Source organism: Xiphophorus couchianus, chromosome 5, assembly GCF_001444195.1.
Source record: "Xiphophorus couchianus chromosome 5, X_couchianus-1.0, whole genome shotgun sequence".
In the NCBI taxonomy this organism is placed as follows: Eukaryota; Metazoa; Chordata; class Actinopteri; order Cyprinodontiformes; family Poeciliidae; genus Xiphophorus; species Xiphophorus couchianus.
Window position 1 is genome coordinate 18,397,025 of NC_040232.1, and position 14,227 is coordinate 18,411,251.

The window sequence follows — 14,227 nt, forward strand, 5'->3', positions numbered from 1 at the left end:
TCCCCCAATCATCTACTACTTGTCTTTAGCCATATAAAATTCAAATAATATACATTATTGTTAGTGTTTGTGGCGATACAACAAGCAGCATAATATAAGGAACTGCAGATTTTAATTCACTTTTGCCATTGAAACAAGTGCTGTACCTGGAAAAAATACATAAAGCTATAAAGGAAATGGCAAAATTAACCACTTTGTTTGTAAGTAATAAAAAACATGTATGAATCAAAAGGCAAGTGTATAAAAAATGGTGTTGGTTCTCATTTTTACTTCAAAAATTTTAGTTGTTCCAAATTTCACACAAGGTAAAACAGCAGAGATCTGACTGGATCCTGTTGATGTTAAATGATCTAAAAATTGCTCTGAAATCAAGAATCCAAATTGATTCAGTCACTCAGTCTCTGCCTCTCTCTCAATGAAATTCTTCAAACGCATTAGCTGAAGGAGCTGAAAACCAAGCCTGGAATTACATATATGTTTGGAGTTCAGCGACTTGTTCATTTGTTTTATCTAACCACCTTCTTGTGTCCTTCACATAAATGTATTTGTATTGGCCCCAGCCACATTGGACTCGGCGACTCTGTTTATATATTTGAACAAGGACTGTTGAGGGTAGGGGGAAATGTTCGACTAAACTGCAGCCTGGTCCTCTCTAACACTTATACACACTGGTCTGTCTCTGAGGGGAAACTGTTTACCTCAGCTGGTTCAGTTCCACAGGCGGCCCAAGTCTTAGATCTGTGCTCTGGAAAAGCAAAAAAAAAAAAAAGAAAATGCAGTAACAGAAGAAAAGCTCACAAGATGTGTATGAAGAAACATTGCACCAGGAAGTAGACAGGCTAAGAGAAACAAAAGCACATAAAAAAACAGAAGGAAACAAATGGGAATCAGTTGCACAACAAGATCACCTTACAGGAAGCGCACGCTCTGATACTTTAGCTGCTGACCTCTGGTGTGCAGGCGTGGGGGTGGAGGGCGACAAGGCCTCTGCAGGGCCCATCTGCACTGCTTGTCCCCATGTGACCATGTGTAGCACCTGGCCCCGCGCCAGCGCCCAACGCCCCTTTGTGGTGGTCAGAATGGCCGGCTGGAGTCTGCCTTTGATGCTGGGCCAACTATTCATCTCTAAAGGAAGAGGAAGAGCAGAAAAAAAGAGAAAAAGATAAACAGAAAAAAGAAGAGGGGTAGGAGGGAGGGGGGGAGGTTGGTGAGAAAGAAAAAGTCAACCTCTGCTGCCAATTATTGGAAAAACATCAAGGTCTTATGTGTGAGCGTAAACAGAAAAAAGGGAGGGGTGGGGGGACACAAGAAGCTGTTTGATGGCTTGGTTTGGTGTTAGTAGGGGGATTGTAGCGAGGCGAGGCAGAGGCTGACCTGCAGGAGGCGATTACAGGTGGAGAGAGATATTTGTTTGTTGTTAAGGCTAACCTTTTTTCTAAATGCTGTGTTTTTTTTGGTCCTATATGCTCTCCTTTTTTTACCCTCACTTCTTCCACTATTTCTTTCAGACTCCCTCGTCCCCCTTGTTGTTGCCACCCTTATCTTTGCCTTTCTTTCCATTGCCACTATGGGCTGTTAAACCAGTGTACAAGGAGAAATAAAGGTCAACTTTCTGTCGTTGTTGATCTGTCTGTCTACAAGTTATCCTTTAATCCCTTGATACTAATAATACAAACATGCTACGAAACATGAGAAAAAAACCTGATTCAAATTATTTAGGCTATCAAATAAAGAGGAAACTGGTCTTGCGTAAACATGGAAATTGAAATTCAGATGTTTGCATGTTTTCTTTTGTTGGACATCTGTTCTTCTCATGTCATCAAGCCTGTGTCTGAGCAGAAAGTGTGAATTGTACAGTAAGCCATCTATGTCATCAGGTATTTCGTAGAAGGTCTTTGAACAATGCTCATATGCATCACATTGCCTCTTCCTTTCCGCCTTCGTCCTTGTGGACAAAGAAACAAGAACAGATAGCAGCGCCTGCATCGATCACCAAGGACGAGCTTCTACTGCCTTTGTCTCTCTCTCTCTGACGCCGTTATTTTCCCTTTCATGTCTGTTTTTCTTGCCCGTCTCCCAGGACCTACTTGTGTGCCGAGAAACCAACAAAAATACCAAAAACTGAACATTAAAATGCCCCGCAGTCCTTTAAACACTTGTCATTTGTCCTTTGTGCAAATTATGGCGAGAGTTGCTATAGAAACTGGACTTCTGAAAAATATTTTTTTATGTTTCAACAGTTCTTTCTTTTTTTTTTCATTAAGTTTTCTGGTCAGGCGTAGAGAAACAAGCAGAAGAAAATGGACAGCGAGAAAGAAAACTGCTGTCAATTATGAGTGCGGGGGAATGATGAAAAAAAACGAGCCGTTTAAAAATCCAATTTGCCATGGGGTGAGAGATGAGAGATGAGTGAAGGACAGTCAATGTACTGTGACTCTCTCTATGGACACACTGACTAATGTTATGCTTTTTTTCTCTGAAAGGAATCAGATGAAAGGGACCAGAGTTTGCTTGGATGTTTAGTCCGCAGTTTAATCACTGTGCATTTCGCTGGAATGAGGCTGCTGGTCTCATTGTGTTTTCAACATGTTTGAATCTGTCAAACCTGCGCCTTTTCTTTTTCCTCCTATTGTTTGGGTTTCTGCACTGTGTATGACCGCCGGTGCGATTGTGCGTTCATTTGATTCTTGGTACCTGCACCCAGCCATGGGCGTTTAATTCGCCTAGCAGGCAAGAGCATTATCACACTCCCATCACTAATCCCCGTGGAATGAAACGCCGACACTTTGATGTCTGCCAAAGAACGTTGCTGCAGTATTTGGAGGAAAGACCGCGCATCACGTACAAACCATAATTAACAATCTATGGCTGGACCGTAGCCAGGTGGAGCGGTGGAGGCTGCGAGAGAAGAGGGAAAAAATTTGAGAAAGGTACGAGTGGTGTAGAGCTTGAGGCAAACTGATAAAGCTTAGAGGATATAATATAAATCAGTGTGTGGCTGTGTGGATATGTACATGCTCAGGGTTGGAAGATGTTAGAAAACGTGTCACCAGTCCCCATTCGCTTCTAAAGGCCTTTTCAGTGATAAAAGCTGAGCTCACACTCACACAATGCACAGCAACAACCTGAATAGATTTCATAAACAAAGACAATAAACCAATGCATTCCTCAAGTTTTAAAAATCACCTGACAATTTTAAAATCTTGCCATGTGAAGTGGGCAAAACATAGAATGAGAGCTGATATGACAGTGCGACAGAATCCAATACTCTGTGACACAATATGAAATAAAACGATAATCCATAGTAAAAAAAAAACATAATAAATAAATTGATACATGTGTTTTTGTCTTCATCTACTGTAAATCTTTGATTGAATCTGTCAAAGCGACAGCGAGTTCACATCAGATAGCGGACTGGGTGACAGGTCTGATGAAAATAAAGCCCTACAACTTGAGCTGGGTCTGAGAAGTCCTTCAAATGCTCAGGCACACAAAGCCCAACTTCCCATGCCACCTACGCACCTTCTGGTGAGGAAACGTAGATAGGTGACTGCCAGGCCTCATAACAACGCATGTGAATGTGTGTGTGAGTCGAGCACAAACCGGAGCACGCAAGCTACACCACATACATCTAATGTAAGAGGATAAATCCCCCCAAAAAACCAAAGGCTTTCATCAAAGCAAGTGAGAAAGGATGTCTTCTAAAGATGAAAGCAAGGGATATTCTCTCATTTCAGCTCAGCTCTCCCTCACTCATTCTTTTAAAATCCTTGAAGAATCATCCAGGAAAAGAGAGAAAGAGAGAGAGAGAAGGGCCTAAAAGTTATTTATGTCCCACGCTGTGTTATGTGGCTTGTCACTTCTTATTTTCTCCCAGGGTTGTCCTACTGGTACGACTTCAGTCAACTCTCTCCAAGCCTGTATTTGCTGAGGTAATTACAAAGTGACAGCTTTAAATCCTCTGCCACACACGCACTAATGAGCAAATATAGTATTGTGGTTCTTCAGCCACTGGGATTTCGGAATCATTGTTTATTTTAGTTTGGTACCATATGCAATGTCCATCTGAACCACCACAACAGGTTTTCCTCACTTGCAATTCTAAAAAAAAAAAAAGTAGTGACCAACCTTTCTGAAGTATCTTGAAAACAGAGAAGACACTGATTGTTTTCTGTGTTCCCCATTTAAGATTTGTAAGAAACAAATTCACACAAACTCTTCTACCTCCCACATCCAGAGGTGATTGTAAGCACATCTTTGATCCTTTTTTTCTTTTCTTCTGTTAGGAGGTGCATTGCCCATAGACCTAACCCATGACAAATATAATGTGATTTGGTAGTATCTCTGAATGGCAGAAGAACCGACTGACAGAAATTAATAAGTTACCACATCAGTACAGGAATCGGAAGAGGGAGGAAGCTATGGGGGAGGTAGTGGGGCTTCCTGGCAGCAAAACACAGAGATCATCAAATTATCTTTAGAGGCATACCGTCATGGTAAAAGCCAAGCGCACACAGAGCACAACCTGCCCGCAATCTCCTGCTGCACACAATGCTGGTCTGTCATCTCCTGTTTGGATCACCACTGCAAGTAAAAAATAAAAAAAAATAATAAAAAAAAGCTGATGTCTCCACAGAACCTGTGGAAACCCTGCTGCCAAATTTCAGTCAGATTGCCCCAGATCTCTCAAAAAGGTATCCCTCTTCGTGCTCAGAGCGCACCATGGGTCCAGAATAGTAAACTGAAACCATTTACTGGGTGTAATATCTTAAACTGGAACCAATTAGACCACTGGTTCTGTCAGGGGTGGGCATTTGTCTCATTTTTTATTATAAATTTCTTGTCATAATAAGTATTTTCATCTGTTGTTGTCACAATAAATTCCAGTTAAACTGTGCTAATATTCGGGATTGTTTTTTTTGTTTGTTTTTTTTACCGTTTTCTCCAGTTTGTTCAATGAGAGTAACTGCATTCAATTACATTTGAAACTGTACTTGAATGCAGTTACTTAGTAATAGAAATAACAGTTTTTATGTGACTGGTGTCCTAAAGAAGCATTTCAAAAATGGATATGATTTTTGAAGAGCAGTATTTGTGTTGGTGGAACTATGATTACTGTGCCATGCAGTTACAGCTAAATAGTTACTTAAAAAAGACGTAATAAATAGTTTCTATCATTCTGTCTTAACTGTTATCACAATAGTATGGAGAGATACTTCAGCCAAAATTAAATAAATAAATATATAAGGAAAATAAATAAATAAATGAGTAAAATAAATAAATGGGTAATTGGCATCTTTATTCCCTTTTACATTTATTTATTCACCGATTTATTTCTGCCTGGCCCTTTTTCATTTCCCTATTTTCCATTTTCATTTATCGCTTTTCCATTTATTTCTTTTTCATTTATCAATTTGTCCCTTTTTCATTTATCCTTTTTTCATGTGTCCTTTATGGAGAGCCATGTCAGGCAAAATATGGGAATAAAGATGCCAATTACTCATTTATTTATTTAACTCATTTCTTTATTTATTTTCCCTATATATTTATTTATTTAATTTTGGCTGAAATGGCTCTCCATATTGCTCAAACATCCTTTTTTAAGTTAGTTCTATCATCGAGATTAATGATGTTATCTTTAAAAACTGCTGCTTCAGGCACACGACACTCACGGCAGTTTTCATTTTAAACAGTAGATGGAACTGCAGAAAATTTTTTGCCTGTATTAAATAAAAAGCAGAAGAACTGCATTTCACATACATTCCTTTCACTAGAGTTCTCGATTGTTTCAGTGCAACTTTTAGACGTTTTTCTTGTCTGTTTATGTAAAATTTGTAACCATACACATACTTTTTACTCATGCAAATTTAGAAAGAAAAACTCACCAAACATGTTTTGGGATTATGGGAGGAAGCAGGAGTACCTGGAGAGAATCCATGCAGGATTCGAACCTACAATGCTATTGCTGCAAGGCACCAGAGCTAACAACTGCAGCAACACGCAGCCAAGGCCAAAACTAGTAAGTTTGAATGAAATGGTCCTCTCCAATAATGTTTTACAAGGTAGGTGCAAATAGAAAGATTGATTTTTGACCAATAGCTGTTGCATCAAGATAATCATCATCTAGCGTCTTCATAGACACAGTCATACCTAAACACAATTTAAGAGTAATCAGTTAATAGTAATCAGAGTAATGAGTCATGTTTTTGCACTGTAGGAAAAACCAAAGTACCCAGAGAGAACCCACGCATGAACAATGAGAACATGCAAACTATATGCAGAAAGACACCAGGCCAAGATTCAAACCCATGACCTTCCTGCTGCAAATCAGCAGTGCCTCACTGTCCAACTACATAGCCTAACTCATTTGTTTTAGATCTTTACCTTGGTGAAACCCAAAGCTTTGACACATTTTCAGTTACTGCTGAATCTAACTGGATTTCACTTATTTCAAAATGTTCCAGTATTTCAAAGAGACCCTAATGCCAAGAACTCAAAAGTTCTTGTTCCTAGGACATTAGGAAAAGAAAGGCCCACAGCATCACCGAGCCACCACCATCCTTAACATTGGGCATGAGATTCATTTCCAACTTTTCATTCTTTGGATCACACCAAAAGTATTTGACGTTAAAAAACCCCCCAACAACCTCAAGCTTAGTCTCCTTTTAATCCACAAGACTCCAGTTACAGTCAAAGTTGTCTTTATGTTGCTTACCAAGGTCACTTGTATACGTTTGTGAAGGTAGGACAGCATAAAAACTTCCCTCTGAGTCCACTCCCCAGTGATTAGATGACATGCAGCCAAATGCTAATCTTCTCCAATCTTCATCCAGTCAAGTGGCCAGTGGCAAAAATAAGAAACCTAAAATCAAATTTAAAAACTTAATGCGTCCGATTTTAAACACATTCTTTAAGCGTAACAAAACTTGTAACTTTGTTGAAATTTATATTTCTCCTGAATAAATCTACTGAACAGGTAGAGTTTCTATTTCCCCCTGCCCTCCCAGTGTGAGATTAAATGCTGCAATAAAAATAATTTCCACTAAAGGTGCCAGCAAACTTGTCCAGGTCTGTAACTTCCAACAATGTTCCCATCTAGTAGGTGTTTTACCAGCATTTACTATACTAAAAGTTTTTTACTGACAATTGGCCTAGTTTAATTAAATTGTTGTTCTTTTAAGTAACAACAACAACAGTTAGTACTGACACTTACTGTTATGCAAGATCAACCTTATTCAACTTTAATATCTTCCCATAATTAATTGAAGTTGATTTGTAATATTACTAAAAGTCAACAGTGGGGGCGTGCCGTGGTGGCGTAGGGGATAGCACGACCTATGTTTGGAGGCCTTGAGTCCTCGACACGGCCGTCGCGGGTTCGACTCCTGGACCAGATGATATTTGCCGCATGTCTTCCCCCGTCTCCTTCCCCCTTTCCTGTTAGCCTACTTTCATATAAAGGAGGAGTAACTCCCCCTGCCCCCCCCCAGAAAACAAAAGTCAACAGTGATGGATTTACAATGTAGCCTTCTACACAGATTAGCAGTGCCTTAACTATAAACCAGTAATGTAGAAGCAAACAATCCCAGAACAAAAATCCAGAACTAGATTAACTTGGCACAGAGAAAACAATAAACAGCAGCCAACGTGACTCTTCAGATCAGCAACTCACCTGCTGCACATCATCAATCCCTTCCAGAATTTAAATACATTATCTGGACAGCACTAAAAAATTCAAGACATAAAACTTCAAGTCAACATTATTCAGCTCCAGTTAATTTTTAAGCCGTCTTACTTTTCTATTGGATTGTTACTGTGTCCATTTAAGGTTTCTCAACAAGCGGTTCAAATGAAATGGAACATATATTCCAACAAATGCTTTTAATGTTAAACGAGCAGCGACGTAAATACATTTTAGTGTCGACTTGAACAGCAATGAGTTTCTATGGTTGGAGTAGTTTTCAAGGTGGCGCACATCGACTTTAAAATGTCTGAGCAGGCGTAAGCTCAACTCTCCAAGAAGATTTAAACTCAGTTTCTACAAACTGATGTTCAAATCATTAATCTATCCCCAGAAAGTCATCCCATGTTTACTGGGAACAACACAGGCCCCACAGGGAAAGTATAATGCAGTGTTATTAAAGCGTAAACTTAAGGATTGGGTCAAGCCTCATTTTTCATTTAAATTTTCATTTCATTTATCTTATTTTATTTAAGTTGTATTTTCTATTTCATTTTATTTTAATCCAATTAATTTACATTCACTGTGTTCATTTTGTTCAATCATCAGATTTTGCATCTGCTACATTCATGCACAGAAGTGTGTAATCTTTTCATTCAGCAAAAACGTTAAATAATGCCAAAAACAATACTGAACATTAATAATTTGACTATATTCATTACTTCATAATGTACTCTTTCTTTTTAACTACAAAAGACTTACACGATAATAAAAAAAAAAATGAAAAGAGGGAGGATAAACATCATTTGTTTTGGTAATTGACTGGTTGGCCCAGGTTAACTCATGAGACACAGAATGACTATCAAAGAGGAAATGAGCATTTTGTCATGCAAAATTAATGACAACACACAGAACACTCCAATGCTCATCCTGTGAATATATCCTACACTGCATTGGGACATGTAGATATTCACACAAGTTAATAAAATATCAACATACCAAATATAAATTTCTGACAGATAAACTGGAAAAAAAAATAATTCTGATCTGGACAAATGCCAAGACACAAAACAGGAAGGTGTTCAAGGTCACAGTTGATCATGTCCAGTGAGGATCTCTGGGCCAGATGTGCCTTTATGAGCTGTGTGTGTGTGTGTGTGTGTTTGTGTGTTAACAAAAAGAAGAAAAAAAAAGAGCCTGAAAAAGAAAGACAGACACATATACAGACAGGCAGTGTGAGGAGTGAGGCATGTGTTGCTTGCCAAACCACTCAGCAAGACTGTGATTTATTTGGCATCTGCTAGATGGTGGTCTGGGTACAACAGGCCACCTACACCGAGGAATGACCTCTGACCTGCTTCACCTTCTGAAATTAACTCAGCTGTCTCTGCTAAATCCACACCCAGACAGGAGGGAAGAGCTGGGAGCTCGTAAACACACAGACGTACAGACGCACGAATTACGTTTTAGAATTTAGCTTTCAGCAAAAGCACATATAGCACCACTTGTGTCAGTCCAGATCAGATGACAACTTAAAACAGGAGCATGGTTCTGGTGCATCAGCAAATACTGAATGTACACTATTTGTAGTGACTTACATGCATAGTCTGAGAAGTAAAATAATAGTCAAAATGTGATGCACTCAGTCATTACAATTCATTCATTGTAATGAATAGATGGATGCAGCTGCCAATTACCCTAAAAACACCAGTAAATGTGGAGACATTTCTACCTTTTTTTTCGTCTACTTGTCATCCTCCTCTTTTCTCTGGTACCTATGGCTCTAAGCTGTGTGACCTTGGACACACACTCCCCAACACAGACTCACTCACTCATCTGCTTGTACTTTTATCTGCTTCACTTTTGTTCCCTCACTCTGAACTGTTCTTGTCTCTTCCTTCCTTTGTCGTCTCCATTGTTGTTTCCATTCCTTTGAAACTTAAAAATATCCCACCCTGACTGTGTTCTGTACATTTTGTTGCCATGGTGATTGCTATGTAGAACGAGCAAAAGATCCTTGTTCGCGTTGTGCATGAGTGTGTGTGTACTTTGGACACATGCATGATGTGTGTTCACATGCCAGTACCCCTGCTATCAGCCAAGCGCAGAGACTAAAACAATTTTCCAAGGATGCAAGAATAAAGAGAACATCAACTATCACTAAGCTATTTGGTATTCCTCTATCATTTCCCCGCTATTCTCATTATTTTCATTCTCCATCGTAGATTTCCTTTCACTCTTTGTGTTTCTCTGCCGTCTTCCATCTTTAAGCCCACACCTCTCTCTACATCAGCCTTCAAACACCCATCATCACCCTTCCGAGCCTCGTGGCAACAGCTGAGACAAAGAGTGAGGAGGAGGAGGAAGACAGCGACAGACTGACAGCTTACTTCTCTGAACAGTTTGTGGGAGTTACTCTACATGTGACAGTAAGAGAATGGACCTCATCTGGCTCATATATTGCAGCAGCATCCAGACATCAAGGCACAATGCCTGGCAAAAGTCATTTTTCCACTGGAGCTTTGCAGCTGCCTGTCATGTTACAGATGTAAACTTCTATGTACTTCATATTTTATGTGATATAGGCCAACACATGGTAGAACATGGTTTTTACAAATTAAAATCTGAAAAGTCGGGTTTTCATTTGTATTCGGCACTTCTGAAGAGACGTTTTCTAAAACCACATTTAGGTGCAGTTTGCGGCGACTGTTAAAGGCCATGTTTCTGTCAGGTTTGCTACATCAAGAAAATTAAATTTTTCCTCTTCCTTTTTGCAAAATAGCTCAAGTTCAGTACGATTGAATGCAAACCCTTTGTGATTCTGACAAAGGGTTTAGATAATTGCCCAGTCTGTTATATAAATTTGTCTGCAGCAGTGGCTCAGGTCATGGGGATTTGACCTATGGCCGGTCATTTGCCGCCTCAAGCCCCACTCAGTCCTCTTGACGTTGTGTCCTTGGGCAAGATACTGTACTTTGTCCATTTTGCCTGCTGGTGGTCAGAAGGCCGACTGAATGGCAACCTCACCTCTGTCAGTCTGCCCAGGGCAGCTGTGGCTTCAAGCGAGTGAATGATTGTAGTGTAAAGTACTTTGGAGTCCTCAGACTTCATAAAGTCCTATACAAGTACAGTCAGATAGATTTAGGTCTGGACTTTTACTGGTCCATTCTAGCAGGACAGTATGTTTTCATTTGGATCCCTGAGTTCAGATTCATCATCCAGCTGGAAGGTGAAACGATCCTGTCCCAAGTCTTTTGCTGCCTCTCTGCACCTCTTTTATAGTTATCATGAAACTCTGCTTCTATGATTATTGTTCTCCTTGCATGGTCTCTCAGTTACAAGTGAATGCCCATGTCCTAGTAAATTTGCAGTTGTGCCGTACTCTTTCTATTTACAGGTGATTGATTGCAGAGCTATGTGAAATTTTTTAAGTTTAAGATATTGTTTTTGGCCTAACCCTGGTTTCAACTTCTTCACAGCTTTCTCCTTGTCCCTTGGTCATAGTGATGCTGATGCTCTATGTTTACTAATGTTTTTTAAAAAAAATAATTTTCTTTATTAACAGTAGGCTAACCAGACAGGAAGGGGGCCTAAAAAGAACGGGAGTTGAACTCGGGATGGCCGCATCAACGTTTGTAGCCTGTGTACAGCGGGTGGCCACTGTAACCACGTTACATTACAATACAATACACAGGTGGATTGCTTACCTATTGGGAGACTTCTGAAAGTAATCATTAGGTATCAGATCAGAAAGGGCTGAGTGCATATGCAGAAATCTCTTTTCAGATTTTTATTTCCTAAACGTTTGATCGACTTTGGGGTTATACAGTGAAAACTGAAAAAGCTTATAGGGTATGAATACTTTTACATGTTGGCAGTTTGCACCCTGCACCTTACACCCCTTGGGTCTAAGAAACAAAAACGCTCCAGAACTGCCATCCTTGCATGATTGTTGCCTCTCTGACATCTCAACATTTGAGTCTTTCTTTGCAAACAGGAATCATGTGTTCACAAATTGGGTGGTACATGACCCTTTTCCATTTGTATATTCTTTAGTGTCATCAAATTAGTTTCATATTATTCTGCCATATGATGTTCCATTTGCGTAATCACGTACATATGTAGCTCTCTTTATGCGCCTGTGCATGATTAGAAACATGCTAGGATTCATCCCCACTAACCAGAGAAGCGATAGGCTCTTTCAATCCGGGGGTGGTCCCCATGTGCATCCACCACCCCGGGAGGAGCACAGAGGAAGAAGAAGAAAAAAAAAAGGCCTGGTGGCTCTGTTCAACTGACTGAGTCAGCTTGTAAAAAAGAAAGGATTCCAGCAAGCTATTACTCACAAGCAGGGATTACCAAGACAGCAAAATGATATTGATTGATAATTTTCTTCCTCGCTGCAGATTGTTAGGTGATCATATACACCCTGAGGGACATATTTGAGACAGATAACAAACTGCTGAAACACAGTAAATGAGAGGCATGATGCAAGAACGGATGTTTCTGCCCTATGGTGAAATGACAACATCTAATCCTGGCTTGTGTGTTAAATGTCTGGTTCATAATAAATTACATTTTACTATGTTTTATTTAAGGAGTTTCAGCTGTTACATTTACAAGTAATAAAATAATTCATTAAACAACTCATGCAGCTGTTAACAGTGAAGAAAATAAGAGTCAGAATCAGCTTTTGACAGGTTTGTGCAGACAAGGTATTTGACTTTTGTTCTGCGTTCCTTTCAATTAAATATTTATATAAACAGCGTTTTTACAAAAAAAAGGAAGAGGAAGTTGAATTAGTTTAAATATCTGTGTTATGAATCTGGCCACTAACTGCTAAGTGTTTATCCAAAATACAGTCTGGCAAAAGAAACTGTTTGTATCGACTTCTTTTTCTAATAGCGCTGTGGAGCGCCAAGTTGAAGGTAAAAGCCTGAACAGTTTGTGTCCATGATGTGTCGGGTCTGCAGAGATTCTATATATATATATGTACATATATAAATAAATAATCATGTGTGAACTGCTTGTTCTCAAAGCGGACTAAAACACCAGAACTCAACATTCCTACTTAGCAGCAAAAATAATGCTAATTTAATATTTTCACTTTCTCTTTGGCTTGATGGTAACAAACAGTAAGCAACCCCAAACCACACCAAGGAAGGTGAAGACCTCATGAAGTTTATCCTGGTTTGGTCTGATTACTTCTGCTACGCCATCGCCGTCTCCTCCACCTTCCCAATCTCTTCAAACAAACTTGTTTTACAGAACACGCATTCCTGAGTTTAGCAGATTGAGCGGATTTTCCTTCTGCTTCCATCTCGCCCCAGCTCAAGCGTCTGCAAGCAGCAGCCCATTTTAAGAAGTGCTGACACTAGAAAACCCAGCATTTCTATGTGCATTCAAGGAATGCATTTTCATCCGGCTTACAGAGTCGAAAAGAGAAGGAAAGAGTTCAGAGAGAAAATGTGGAGAGAAAGTGAAATACCAGCGATAGAGGAGGATTGAGAAATAAATTTAGAGAAGAAAGAAAGTGGAGTTTGCATAGATATTTTTTCATTGGTCACTGGTGAATTGACTTTTTTCATCGCCTTGCAAAATACTCCAACTCTTGAATTTTTAAGATTTTGTCAAACTACAAACTTCACTGCATGTTATTGGGTTGTGACAGACCAACAAAAGTAGTGTATAAAGGTTAAGTGGAAGGAAAATGATGCATCCATTTACATTTTTCCAATTGAAAATCTGAAAAATATGGCATACACATTTATAATTAGCTCACCAGAGTCAATACCTAGAAACAGACACTTTTTCTGCAGTTACAGCTGCAAGACTTTCTCTACCAATTTTACATATTTAGAGACAGAAATGTTGGACCAATTTTTCTTTGTAAAGTTGCTGACGCTGTTTAAATATAGCAATGTTAAATTGCTATATTTAATATATAGCAATTTAAGCTATATGTTAAATTGCAGCTCTGAAAATGTGTTAAGGTACATTGTCTCACTGAATGCGAGAAAAAGGACCTCACTTCCAGTGCATATACTGTTGAATTAATACAGTAAATATCCTGATTTACTGTATTAATTAGGTGGAAATTCCACCTAATTCTCAAGTCCTCATCCAGAACTTTCTTCTAGGATCTTCCTGTATTTAGCATAATCACTCTTTCAAGCTAATCGACCTTGCATTGGAATTGGAAAACAGAAAAACATCCTAAGAGCATGATGCCATCACCTCCTTGTTTCACTTTTCTTACATTGCTTACCATGTGGGTCACTAAACAGGAGCCAGGAAGAAAAAGCAACCAGAATACGATGGGATTTAACAGGAGGAACCGAGAATGATGTGCTTAAGTAATGGGAGGTTGAATGTTGAACAAAAGACCTGGCTTAGTCTTAGTCTTGGGCTGATGAGCTAATGAGTTGCAGGTGTGGGGAGAGAGCAGAAGCCAGGCTGAGGAGGAGAGAGAGAAAGAGGAAGTGACACATAGGGTGAGTGAGAACACACTGTGGACTAGGAAATGAATCTAACAACAAAAATAAC

The 14,227-nt window shown here is 39.4% G+C and overlaps 1 long non-coding RNA gene across 2 annotated transcripts in view; it reads right to left on the reverse strand.

Annotated features, from left to right (window-relative positions):
• Nucleotides 1-14,227, reverse strand: part of LOC114143911 (uncharacterized) — a 53,867-nt gene that overhangs the window by 21,945 nt on the left and 17,695 nt on the right. For both annotated transcript variants that reach the window (XR_003595349.1, XR_003595350.1), the window contains exons 3-4: nucleotides 948-1,125; nucleotides 699-745 (exon numbers count right to left, since the gene is read on the reverse strand). This is a non-coding gene — a long non-coding RNA (uncharacterized LOC114143911). The remainder of the gene's footprint in view (nucleotides 1-698; nucleotides 746-947; nucleotides 1,126-14,227) is intronic.